Source organism: Rhinoderma darwinii, chromosome 2 (assembly GCF_050947455.1).
Source record: "Rhinoderma darwinii isolate aRhiDar2 chromosome 2, aRhiDar2.hap1, whole genome shotgun sequence".
Taxonomy (NCBI): Eukaryota; Metazoa; Chordata; class Amphibia; order Anura; family Rhinodermatidae; genus Rhinoderma; species Rhinoderma darwinii.
This window is the reverse complement of record NC_134688.1, coordinates 150,590,797-150,603,140: the sequence shown is the minus strand read 5'-3', so window position 1 is coordinate 150,603,140 and position 12,344 is coordinate 150,590,797. Positions and strand designations below refer to the sequence as shown.

The following is a 12,344-nucleotide window of genomic DNA, read 5'->3' as shown; positions in this document are numbered from 1 at the left end:
GGCTTTGTAGCTGCTCTCTCCCTCTTTATCCACACAGTCATTTACAGAAAATCCTAATAACTAATAATGATTTATGTTAATTCCCTTCACCTATGCGACTTTATTAAAGGCGCATTATATGCAGCGGCAAGAGGCTGGATAGGAAACGTGTTTACTCTACAATGACATTCTTCTCGTTCTTCTCCGTTTATTTTATTTGTACGATTGCGCTCAGATCGTTGCAATTTACAAAGATATTTATGAAATATATCGCTTTATTGAAACTATTTCTATTTATTGGAGAGGCGAATTGCAGAAAACGCTATTTTATTTTTATTCTGTTATTCCATTTAGAGCTAGTAGATTTCTGGATTAGATTTAATGCCAGATTGAGTATAAAACACTTTCCTTGTTCTGGAGAGATTATGGCAATTTCACTTGCACTCATGTGTCTCATCCCATCTGCCTAAAGGCATTCTCTCTGAAAACAACAGCCCATCAAAGCGCCTTATTAACACTATTATACCCACATCACAGGGCGAGCTCTCCACCTGCTTAATAGTGTTAAATGGTACCAGCCTAGATCATGGAGAGGTGACCGGGTTGTTAATAATGCCCACAATAAAAAAACTTACTAGGGTAAAGGTTACAAGATTTAGTTGGTCTTTTCTTTATACTTCCATGTTTATTAATAAACATAATCTATTGATATCGAAATTGTGTGTGTATATATATATATATATATATATATATATATATATATATATATATATATATATATATATATATATATATATATATATATATATATATCAGAGCAGAATTTGTCAGTGAACTGTTTCTTCTGTTCATTGTGATAACTCTTTTGTACTCTCTGCAGCCATATGGAAAACGATAAAATGATTAGTACCTAATGACAAACTCAGCTTTGCTACCTCTTTATTTGTTAATGGATAAATAAAAGACGGATGCAATGTAAACGTAAATAAAACGCATTGTGGCGCATGTTTGTCATAAAGTGTTTTTCCCTGTGTGTTTATGAAGAGAAGCAGCTTTGTCACTGAACTTTGCTAGGACTCTACCATTTCCCCAGCACAACAAGCTTCTTCTCCCTTAAAATTGAGGAGTGATGCATTATTGAAAGCCTATATCAAACAGCTCTGGGTTGCAAGCTCTCTCTACGTTGGGCTCTAGATGAAGTCTGACTGTCTGACTGCACATAAGCCTCTAATATGTTAATGGCCGTAGGGGATGCCTTAGGTAGCATCTCAAGCTGCTTCGCACACCATATGTCAGACCGTTAGCCACATGGATCTATTAATCATAACAAAAAAAGTCCCCCACATACTGTATTTTCTACCTTTTAAATGCACAACACAAATATAGAGGTTCAAGTATTACTCATGTACGTTTATATAATGAGACAAAATTCACAAATGAGACATTATGCATTTATATTATAATAATATTGTTTGGATCTACAAGAAAATGACAACTTGTCATACATATATGATCACTACTGTAGTGAATTACCACAACCATGACAACCGTTAGCATTAGCAGAAATAGTCATCAGTTGTCATCAGGGAAGGATTTTGTTAAAAAACTAGATGTAACAGTAAAGCTGCTGATATCATTCACAAAAATTTCTGAAAATGTTTTGGAGGATTTAGGAATTGGAGATATGTGATGTAAAGTAGTGAACAACAGGCTGATAACAGGAAACAATAGACTGCCCCTAACTGCACTAGATGAGTAGATTATATGGACTTCAGATGGGTCCCTGTAATAATCTGATGCTGTGTAAATTGTATGTGAAATCCTATGAATATGTGTATAAAATAAATAAGATGTGACAGTGTTGCAGAATATAATGTAGTTTTTCCACATTTCTTACTGCAGATGAGGTGGTGGGTGGTATCATATTTTGAGAAGTCGCAAAGCAAGATTTCATTTGATCCTTCCTCCTGTATTTCTGTCGCTTGTGGTTAGTAACTCAGTTCCTTCAGGCTATTCATCAACACAGTAATTAAAGCAGCATATGGATGTAAATAAAATCAAATTGCTTTCAAGGCAGATGATGCGTGGAGGCCTGACAGGACAAGCTCATGTCTTCTATTGGTCTTCTAAAAGACAACCAGTTACTAGAGCCCGGTGACTGGAGATTTAGATTAGATTTATATGTGTCCCATACAGTCTCAGCTGGAACATGCACAGCAAACGGGATACCAGAATAATAATAATAATAATAATAATAATAATAATAATAATAATAATAATATAAAAGGACTGATATCAGTAAATAGATGTATTACATTTTATAAAATGTAAATAAAAATAAAAACCGGGAATGTAATATTTGGGATGGAGTCAGTCATGTTAAATTGTTTCTATTTAGAGTAATGAATGTACATAATATGTCAGGTGATAATAGTATGAGTGACTTATAGAAAGTATATACAAAGTAACAAAACATAAAAGCTGGGTATCCTCTATTTACTTCAACGTGAACAAAATACTGTCACTTCTGTCAAAAATGAGTATCCTTGAGCGGGTAGTGATGCTGACTTTTCCCTTTACATCGGTCACACCGCTTGTAAGTGACAGATAACATGTGAATATAAAGTAAGCTAAGAATTATAACATGAGCACTTTACTATGGTGGAGAAGAGACGAGGCACAGAGCAGCATGTACTCCTTGGCTCAGGAGACAGTTCAGCACCAGGCAGCAGAGGACAGCTCCACTATTATCAATACAGCCTAGCAGCTTGTCCATTACAGGTAAATCAGTATCTATCTATCTATCTATCTATCTATCTATCTATCTATCTATCTATCTATCTATCTATCTATCTATCTATCTATCTATCTATCTATCTATCTATCTATTTAGTATATTAAAGCATATATTGTTGGTGTGATAATACTATAAGTGGATTTTGACAATAAAGGAGTTGTGATGAAAATTGCAGTCTAACTACTTGAGAAATGAGGCCCATCTCTTAATTAGAATACAATATGAATAGGGGTAGCATATGGAAGAGAATGTCAGAAGGAAGGCGCCAGGGGCAGATCAGAGGAAATTTGTATTCATTTCGGGCTCTTATTTGTTCAGTAATCTCTACCATCATGACTAAATCTTGGAGCAGTGATGTAGTTGAAGTTGTTGTTGACTTAACGTCAGAATTCAATCACTAGGGGTTTTGCTTCAGCCGGACTCCTTATTTGTCTAATAAATCCATCATTTTGTAAGAAAAATATTTGAGCAGTCGCACTTGACCTCTTAGTATCCAGAAGTCACACTTTTCCCTGCCAGTTTACAAATGCAAAATCAAGATGATAATTTAATGCCTCCAGGTAAAGTGTTGATTCCTGATTGGATTTTAGATGGAAATGTCTATTTTAAATACCCTATAATTAAATTGCAAATGCTGCATTTAGGACAAAACATTTAGATATGGAATTATTTTTACTGATATAAATTGAAAATAAACTTGGTAATGTTTATAACAGCAAATCTGAGATTTTTTTTGTTGTATTATTTAAAATATGTATTTTACTTTTATTTCTGTTTTTGGATAATTTTTTTCTTGGGTACCCTAATAAATAGTGTATAATGTAGATTTAATATTCTGGATAGAAAGATGCAGGGGTCACTATAGATGTCATAATAGATCAAGGCAGATGTTGTTTCCACCTTGCATTTGGAGCTCAGAATACCTATGAAAAAATTGTATGTAGTTCAATTAATACTAGTTACATCCAGAAAAGTCCACAAGATTATAACCCACGCTACAGAAGAAAGTGGTTTCCAAGCTTTGTTGAACTATAGGTCCCAGAATGGAAGCTGCTATATAGAAGTTCACAATGGCCAAAAAATTCAGGTTGCCTGATGATTGAACAAACTCCTGAACAGTTTCTAACACAAAAGTGAAGTCATTAAAAATTCTGTCCATTTGTAACTAATGAATTCCACTGTCCAACATGTATGTAGTCAGAAATTCAGAAGTGAAGGCATACAGATAAAACAATCCAGGGAATGCTCTAGAGATCTCATTTCTGATCAGGTGTAAACATCTTATTACAGTGTGCAGCAATACAGGACTGCTGTGTTTCCCTCAAGTATGCAGAGGTGTGACTTCAAGCAGATTCTGGTGTCTCTCTGTTATCCTCAAACATCTAGAATCACTCAAGAGATAAGTGAGATAGAATAACAGGACAGACCCACTTTGTATGTATCAGAGCTGCACTGGATTGTGCTTTTTATAGAATCATGCTTCATGTAATACCAGAAAAAGAAGTATTGATTGCATATTGATTCCTGTAGTATTTGTCATTGAGCCAGTAATGCATTTTAAGGACTGCAGAATGAACCTTTTTTTTGTGGCAGTGCCCTTATATAGAAGTTTCCTTTAAGGAGCCAGTCTATCTATCTATCTATCTATCTATCTATCTATCTATCTATCTATCTATCTATCTATCTATCTATCTATCTATCTATCTATCTATCTATCTATCTATCTATCTATCTATCTATCTATCTATCTATCTATCTATCTATCTGTAATGTCCATGGTCGCTGACCACAAACTCCTTCCATCAAGTCGCCCTACTCTCCAGAGATGTCTTCCACAGTGACCACTAGGGTGCGCTCGCAAGCTCAGTCCAGCCTTGAGCCAGAGCGCACACATGTGTGAGTTAAGTGCCAAATTAGCCCATGAGCACCCTGTAATATAAGAAGGGTTCTGCCCCTTCCAGCCTCACCTGAGCCTTGTTGTCGTTATCCTAGTATGTCTATGCAAATGGTCTCCTAAGTATTTTCCAGTTCCCAGTGTTCCCCGTTCCTGCTACCTGTAACCTGTATCCCGTTCAATCCTGGTCAAGTGCCGTGTTGAGCTAAAGTCGTGCTGAACTCTGTTACACGCTTGTCCTGCTACACCACGCCTGGCGCCTGCCTGCTGCCTAGTCCCAGCCGAGCCTGTCTTGCTACTGTCTGTGCTATCACAGGTACACTATATGAACTATAGACTGTGACCTGTGTCCTGTTGGCCAGCTGCAATAACGGCAAGGCGGTACGGCCCAGTGAATCCACATACCCAACGTGACTCTATCTATCTATCTATCTATCTATCTATCTATCTATCTATCTATCTAAAAGTTTGAACAGCACATTCCAACAAAATTATATAAATTGTGTATGCAGGTGCAAGAACACCTGTGACTGCAAATATACAGCAGACAAAAAATGGTGACAGCACACTGTGAACACCAATGCCACCTAAGCCTCAAATATAAATAAGTATGCATTACTGCTAAATCTACGTACAATAGGGAGGTTCTTAGTGCACATTTTGATCAAAAAGTGTTTGCACAAATGACACGACAAGCGGACCTCTGATAGGTGGGGACCTACTCTGCACATACACCCAGAATTGGGACTAAGCCTACATATAATAATAAGCCTTCCAGAGGTCGGCTTGTCGTGGCAGGTGGGCAAACACTTTTTGATTAAAGTGTGCACTAAGAACCTCCCTATTATAAGATTTAGCAGTAATGCATATTTATTTATATTTACTGGTTTAGGTGACATTGGTGTTCGCAGTGTGCTGTCGCCATTTTTTTGTCTGCTGTATATTTGCAGTCACAGGTGTTCTTGCACCTGCATACACATTTTATATCTATTTGTTGGAATGTGCTATTCAAACTTTTGTGGTGTTTATGTAATCCATATATGTGGGGTTAGTGACTGCCTCCATTTTTTGTTCTTGCACTCCTCCCATACTGCCCTGGGTGATTTTAATTAGTTTAATGCTGGCTCATAACATCCTCAGATATATATGTAGGCTTAGTCCCAGTTCTGGGTGTATGTGCAGAGTAGGTCCCCACCTCACAAAGGTCGCCTTGTCGTGGCACGTGGGCAAACACTTTTTGATCAAAATGTGCACTAAGAACCTCCCTATTATAAGTAGATTTAGCAGTAATGCATATTTATTTATATTTAGTGGTTTAGGTTGCATTGGTGTTCGCAGTGTGCTGTCACCATTTTTTTGTCACTATGTTATTTATTACGCTATTTTTGTGATGCTGTTATATACTTTTTCTCTGATTATGTTTGATTCACACACTTGATTGTTACTATGTTATATACTTGGAATGTATCACATGTTATTTGCTTGAGAAAGGCTCTAGAGGACAGAGCTGAAACGTTGCACAGGGGGCAATAAAAGTACCCTATTTTCACATTTACTGCGGAGTGCTGCCTATTTTTTGAATATTATCAAGTTTGGAGCGTGGTCTGTTCCTGAGGATTTGCACCCACCATACACCGGTGCTGCTAGATATATTTGTTTATCTATCATCTATCTATCTATCTATCTATCTATCTATCTATCTATCTATCTATCTATCTATCTATCTATCTATCTATCTATCTATCTATCTATCTATCTATCTATCTATCTATCTATCTATCTATCTATCTATCTATCTATCATCTATCTATCGAAACAAGAAAATGTTAACCGCACAGTCAAAAGATCATAAAGATGAGGGTGCAAGCCCCCAGGGACACGACCAAGGTCACCTAAAATATATATTTTTCAAAAATCAGGCAGCACTCCAGAAGTGTAGCAAAAATAGAAAATGTGCTTTATTCCATCCGTCAAAAATTGCACCGTTTCAGCTCTTCAATAGATCCTTTCTCAAGCTCAAGGCTCTATTGAAGAGCTGAAACGTTGCAATTTTTAACGGATGGAATAAAGCACATTTTCTATTTTTGCTACACTTCTGGAGTGCTGCCTGATTTTGGAAAAATATCTATCTATCTATCTATCTATCTATCTATCTATCTATCTATCTATCTATCTATCTATCTATCTATCTATCTATCTATCTATCTATCTATCTATCTATCTATCTTATGTCTACAAAATTTATTTGTGATTAAATGAGTATTATTTTATTGATATCTCTGATTTACAATCAGTAAAATGCCTACACAAATCATCATTTTGGAAAACCAAATTGAAAATACATACAGCAAAATAAAAAATATAGGGCAGTACACTGCTAAATAATTTACATTATATATATATATTTATTTAATTACTTTGTTTGCAATTGATCCGAACCAGTTAGACAATTTACGTAGAACATTATATCAGTTAGCATCGATATTATAATTCATTTTTTTGGGGCTCTGGTTCTATTTTCAGGACCCAAAGACCTAGCATTTTGCTTTTTTTGTTTTTTGCAAAAAAAATATGGAACCATCAAAAAACCACATTAAAGGGTTATTTCTATATATTCTAAAATATTTATGACATATTCACAGGATAAACCATAAGGGCATGTTCACACGTGGCAGAGTTTTTCCGCTGCAAATGTTGGTGCAGATTTGGGGCAATTACACAACGAATCTGCACCAACATTTGCATATTTGACTTCAGTTTTTGCATTGCAAAGGCTGAAATCCGCAGTGAAATTCCGCTGCTTCTCCGCAACAGACAGTGCATGCTGCGGAGGGAAAGTTCCGCACCACAGCCTATGGTCCGCAGCGGAGTTTTCCGCAATGTCTGAACTAACTTGCCTAAAAATGTATTGAAACAAATGTAAAAAACGGCCGCTGGAGAATTCCACTGCGTACTGTCCGCAGCGGAATTCCACAGCAATTCCGCCACGTGTGAACATGCCCTAAATGTCTGATACATGCGGGTCCCAGCTCAGGAACCCACACCTATCTCGAGAACATTGAATCCTGACCCCCCCGTCCCCCCTGGTGAGGCATCCGCCGTGTCCAGGTGGAGAATGAATAGAGGCTTCGCATATATGCAACTTTTAACATTCACTTCTATGGGAGTTACGGAAAAGGTAACACGGATCTTTCATTGGCAAATATAACTTGATTCACAAAGCTAGAAATACAATGAAAATTTAAGTATTTCATTTATTTCATTATTTAAAATCATTCAGTAACATAAATAAATAAATACATACATAAGCAAAATGTGACAAACATTTAGCAAATTAATTAAATCAGTCATATATGTGCCAGGACTTCAGGTTTTATTGATTTATAGAAACATTGACAATATATGTTTTCTACACAGCAATGTGAACATACTGTACACGGTCTACTTAAATAAGTACAATATTTTTTTTACACTTAAAGAGGCTCTGTCTCCAGATTCTCAAATCCCTATCTCCTATTGCATGTGATCGGCGCTGCAATGTAGATAACAGTAACGTTTTTTTTTTTTAAAAACGTTCATTTTTGGCCAAGTTATGAGCTATTTTATATATATATGCAAATGAGGTTTGAAATGGACAACTGGGCGTTTTTTTTCTCTGTTTATGTGGCTGCACATCGCTGCTGTGTAAATCAATGGAGATGAGTGTATGACGCTGACTGGTCACTGATTGGTCAGCGTCATACACGTAAACACGCCCAGTTAAAAACACAATACACGCCCAGTTGGACATAACGAAAAAAAAAACGCCCAGTTGTCCATTTCAAACCTCATTTGCATATATATAAAATAGCTCATAACTTGGCCAAAAATGAACGTTTTTTAAAAAAAACACGTTGCTGTTATCTACATTGCAGCGCCGATCACATGCAATAGGAGATAGGGATTTGAGAATCTGGTGACAGAGCCTCTTTAAGTTCTGTAATATGATAGAGCATGACATTTTAGCTATTTGAAATATGCCTATTCTGTGACAGCAGCCGATACCTGGAAAGTATACACATATACATATTTTACGTGGTGCTGCTTCTATTTTTGTGAAGCTATAAAAGGGGATATCGCACAAAAATTTTATATAAAAGCAAAGGAACAGGTAATTTAGAATAATTTCTCAATATAAATACAATAACTAATCTTTCCAAAGATACAATCAATTCAATTATAGCGCCCCCATCTTTTCTAGTCACCATCTAACTCTGCATCCACCTTTCTAAGCAGACAGCAGCGGACACGCATGCACCATTCCTCTTATTGCCTCTCCGAGTGATCAGAATTTCGGAGGGATCCTTTGTTATATGACATTGCTAGATATTGGATGCTGGAGAAATGCTGCAATTACATTGGTTGGGGACAGGGGAGAAGGAATTTAGGACCATGTCGGGAATTTATTTGTTTGGACCCAAGAAGGCTGTAAGGGAAAAGTAGTTAGCACTACTTTTTAGGCAGCTTGGGGGATGGAGACTATATAGTGCAAAGCTCAGGCTTCTTGGTGGCGAGGTTACTAGAGTTCTGGACTGCAATAGATCCCCTTTTAGGACCAAGGCTTTCAGATACCCGATTGCCAACAGCAAAATTACACCTTTTGAAATTACACATTCTAAGGGAGAATTTTTTTTTTGGTTTTATACTTTGGCTGAATATTTTATCTTTTTTTTTGTGGCACATGTGGGGTTTTAATATGGTACAAAAAACAGAACCAGTAACTTTTAATTTCTTTAGTTTTATATAGTGTAAAATTGGTAAATATAAGACAAAAATGTAAATGTCTTTTTAAATATTAATATAATTACTTTAAACAAAAAACATTATACCACAATATAATTATTTTCCTCTCCTGTGTATAGCAATACCAAATATGTGTATATTGCCCTACAGTGGTGCTTGAAAGTTTGTGAACCATTCAGAATTTTCTATATTCCTGCATTCATTTGACCTAAAACTACATCAAATTTTAACACAATTCCTAAAAGTAGACCAAATCAAACAAATGAGTCAAAAATATTACATTTGCTATTAAGGAAATCCTGAAAATATGACCTGTTGGAAGTACTTGAGGACTGAAATTCACTGAATAGAAATATAACCTAAAACGATATATATATACACACTACCGTTCAAAAGTTTAGGGTCACTTAGAAATTTCCTTATTTTTGAAAGAAAAGCCCAGTTTTTTTCAATGAAGATAACATTAAATTAATCAGAAATACACTCTATACATTGTTAATGTGCTAAATGACTATTCTAGCTGCAAACGTCTGGTTTTTAATGCAATATCTACATAGGTGTATATAGGCCCATTTCCAGCAACCATCACTCCAGTGTTCTAATGGTACATTGTGTTTGCTAACTGTGTTAGAAGGCTCATGGACGATTAGAAAACACTTGAAAACCCTTGTGCAATTATGTTAGCACCGCTGTAAACAGTTTTGCTGTTTAGAGGAGCTATACAACTGACCTTCCTTTGAGCTAGTTGAGAATCTGGAGCATTACATTTGTGGGTTCGTTTAAACTCTCAAAATGGCTAGAAAAAGAGAGCTTTCATGTGAAACTCGACAGTCTATTCTTGTTCTTAGAAATGAAGGCTATTCCATGCGAGAAATTGCCAAGAAATTTAAGATTTCCTACAACGGTGTGTACTACTCCCTTCAGAGGACAGCACAAACAGGCTCTAACCAGAGTAGAAAGAGAAGTGGGAGGCCCACTGCACAACTGAGCAACAAGACAAGTACATTAGAGTCTCTAGTTTGAGAAATAGACGCCTCACAGGTCCTCAACTGGCAGCTTCATTAAATAGTACCCGCAAAACGCCAGTGTCAACGTCTACAGTGAAGAGGCGACTCCGGGATGCTGGCCTTCAGGGCAGAGTGGCAAAGAAAAAGCCATATCTGAGACTGGCTAATAAAAGTAAAAGATTAATATGGGCAAAAGCACATAGACATTGGACAGAGGAAGATTGGAAAAAAGTGTTATGGACAGACGAATCCAAGTCTGAGGTGTTTGGATCACACAGAAGAACATTTGTGAGACGGAGAACAACTGAAAAGATGCTGGAAGAGTGCCTGACGCCATCTGTCAAGCATGGTGTAGGTAATGTGAGGGTCTGGGGTTGCTTTGGTGCTGGTAAAGTGGGAGATTTGTACAAGGTAAAAGGGATTTTGAATAAGGAAGGCTATCACTCCATTTTGCAACGCCATGCCATACCCTGTGGACAGCGCTTGATTGGAGCCAATTTCATCCTACAACAGGACAATGACCCAAAGCACACCTCCAAATTATGCAAGAACTATTTAGGGAAGAAGCAGGCAGCTGGTATTCTATCTGTAATGTAGTGGCCAGCGCAGTCACCAGATCTCAACCCCATAGAGCTGTTGTGGGAGCAGCTTGACCGTATGGTACGCAAGAAGTGCCCATCAAGCCAATCCAACTTGTGGGAGGGGCTTCTGGAAGCATGGTGTGAAATTTCTCCCGATTACCTCAGCAAATTAACAGCTAGAATGCCAAAGGGCTGTAATTGCTGCAAATGGAGCATTCTTTGACGAAAGCAAAGTTTGAAGGAGAAAATTATTATTTAAAATAAAAATCATTATTTCTAACCTTGTCATTGTCTTGACTATATTCTCAAGTCATTTTGCAACTCATTTGATAAATATAAGTGTGAGTTTTCATGGAAAACACAAAATTGTCTGGGTGACCCCAAACTTTTGAACGGTAATGTATATATATATATATATATATATATATATATATATATATATATATATATACATATGTATATATATATATATATATATATATATATATATATATAAAATTGAATGATAACTCCACGTAACACTATCCTGTTCCTAAAGGTGCCAATACACATCAGATGAGAGTTGTTTGAACATGTTGACTATCTGATGTGTATGGGGGTGTTCTGACTTTCTCAGTCATGCCGATCATTTGTTCCCGCAGGAAATATGCCACTATCAGAATTGTCTGGCAGTGACTTATTCCCTGTTCGCCATTGAATACACATGCGTGCATTTGTATGGGGTGCTAGGAAGGAATAGCTGTCAGTCGAATTAAAGTTTGTCCAACATATACTGTATTTTAACTGTAAGGGAAGTCTTTAAGGTCAATTTAATTAGAATTCAACTGAGAAGTCCATAATAATAGGATTCCAGGTGTTTATCCAATCCCCACGGCTGATGTCCCATCCTTTTCTGCATGGCTGTGATGTGTGTGAAATTCGATTGGCCTCTTTAAGGGTTGGCCAAATATGCAAGGCACATTCAAATAGTGCTCATCCTAAAGTTGAGCATCCCTGTATATTTAAGCCTTCTTGTGACTCCTTCCTGCACCTGAGGAATCGGTCCCTTTGTTAACATTACTCTAAGGTACTCTTTGTACTACATTTCTCTGGTTTGATTTGGCTTAATTTCTAACCTTGCTACTGTTTGCAGCCTACCGTGACCCTTTGTTTGGTTACTCGTGGTGCTAGAACTCCACTAGCCCTGATCTCAGCTCAAACACGACTATGCTTCTGTCTTTTGTTTGAGTACTTTGCCACTATTTTCAAGCCTGTCTACAAAAGTCAGCTGCTGCTAATGGTGAATATTTCAAGATAGCGACCTG

The 12,344-nt window shown here is 36.9% G+C and overlaps 1 long non-coding RNA gene across 1 annotated transcript in view; it reads left to right on the top strand.

Moving 5' to 3' along the window:
* LOC142742530 (uncharacterized) overlaps positions 1 to 12,344 on the top strand; it is a 50,651-nt gene that overhangs the window by 155 nt on the left and 38,152 nt on the right. The gene's annotated exons all lie outside the window — the stretch shown is intronic.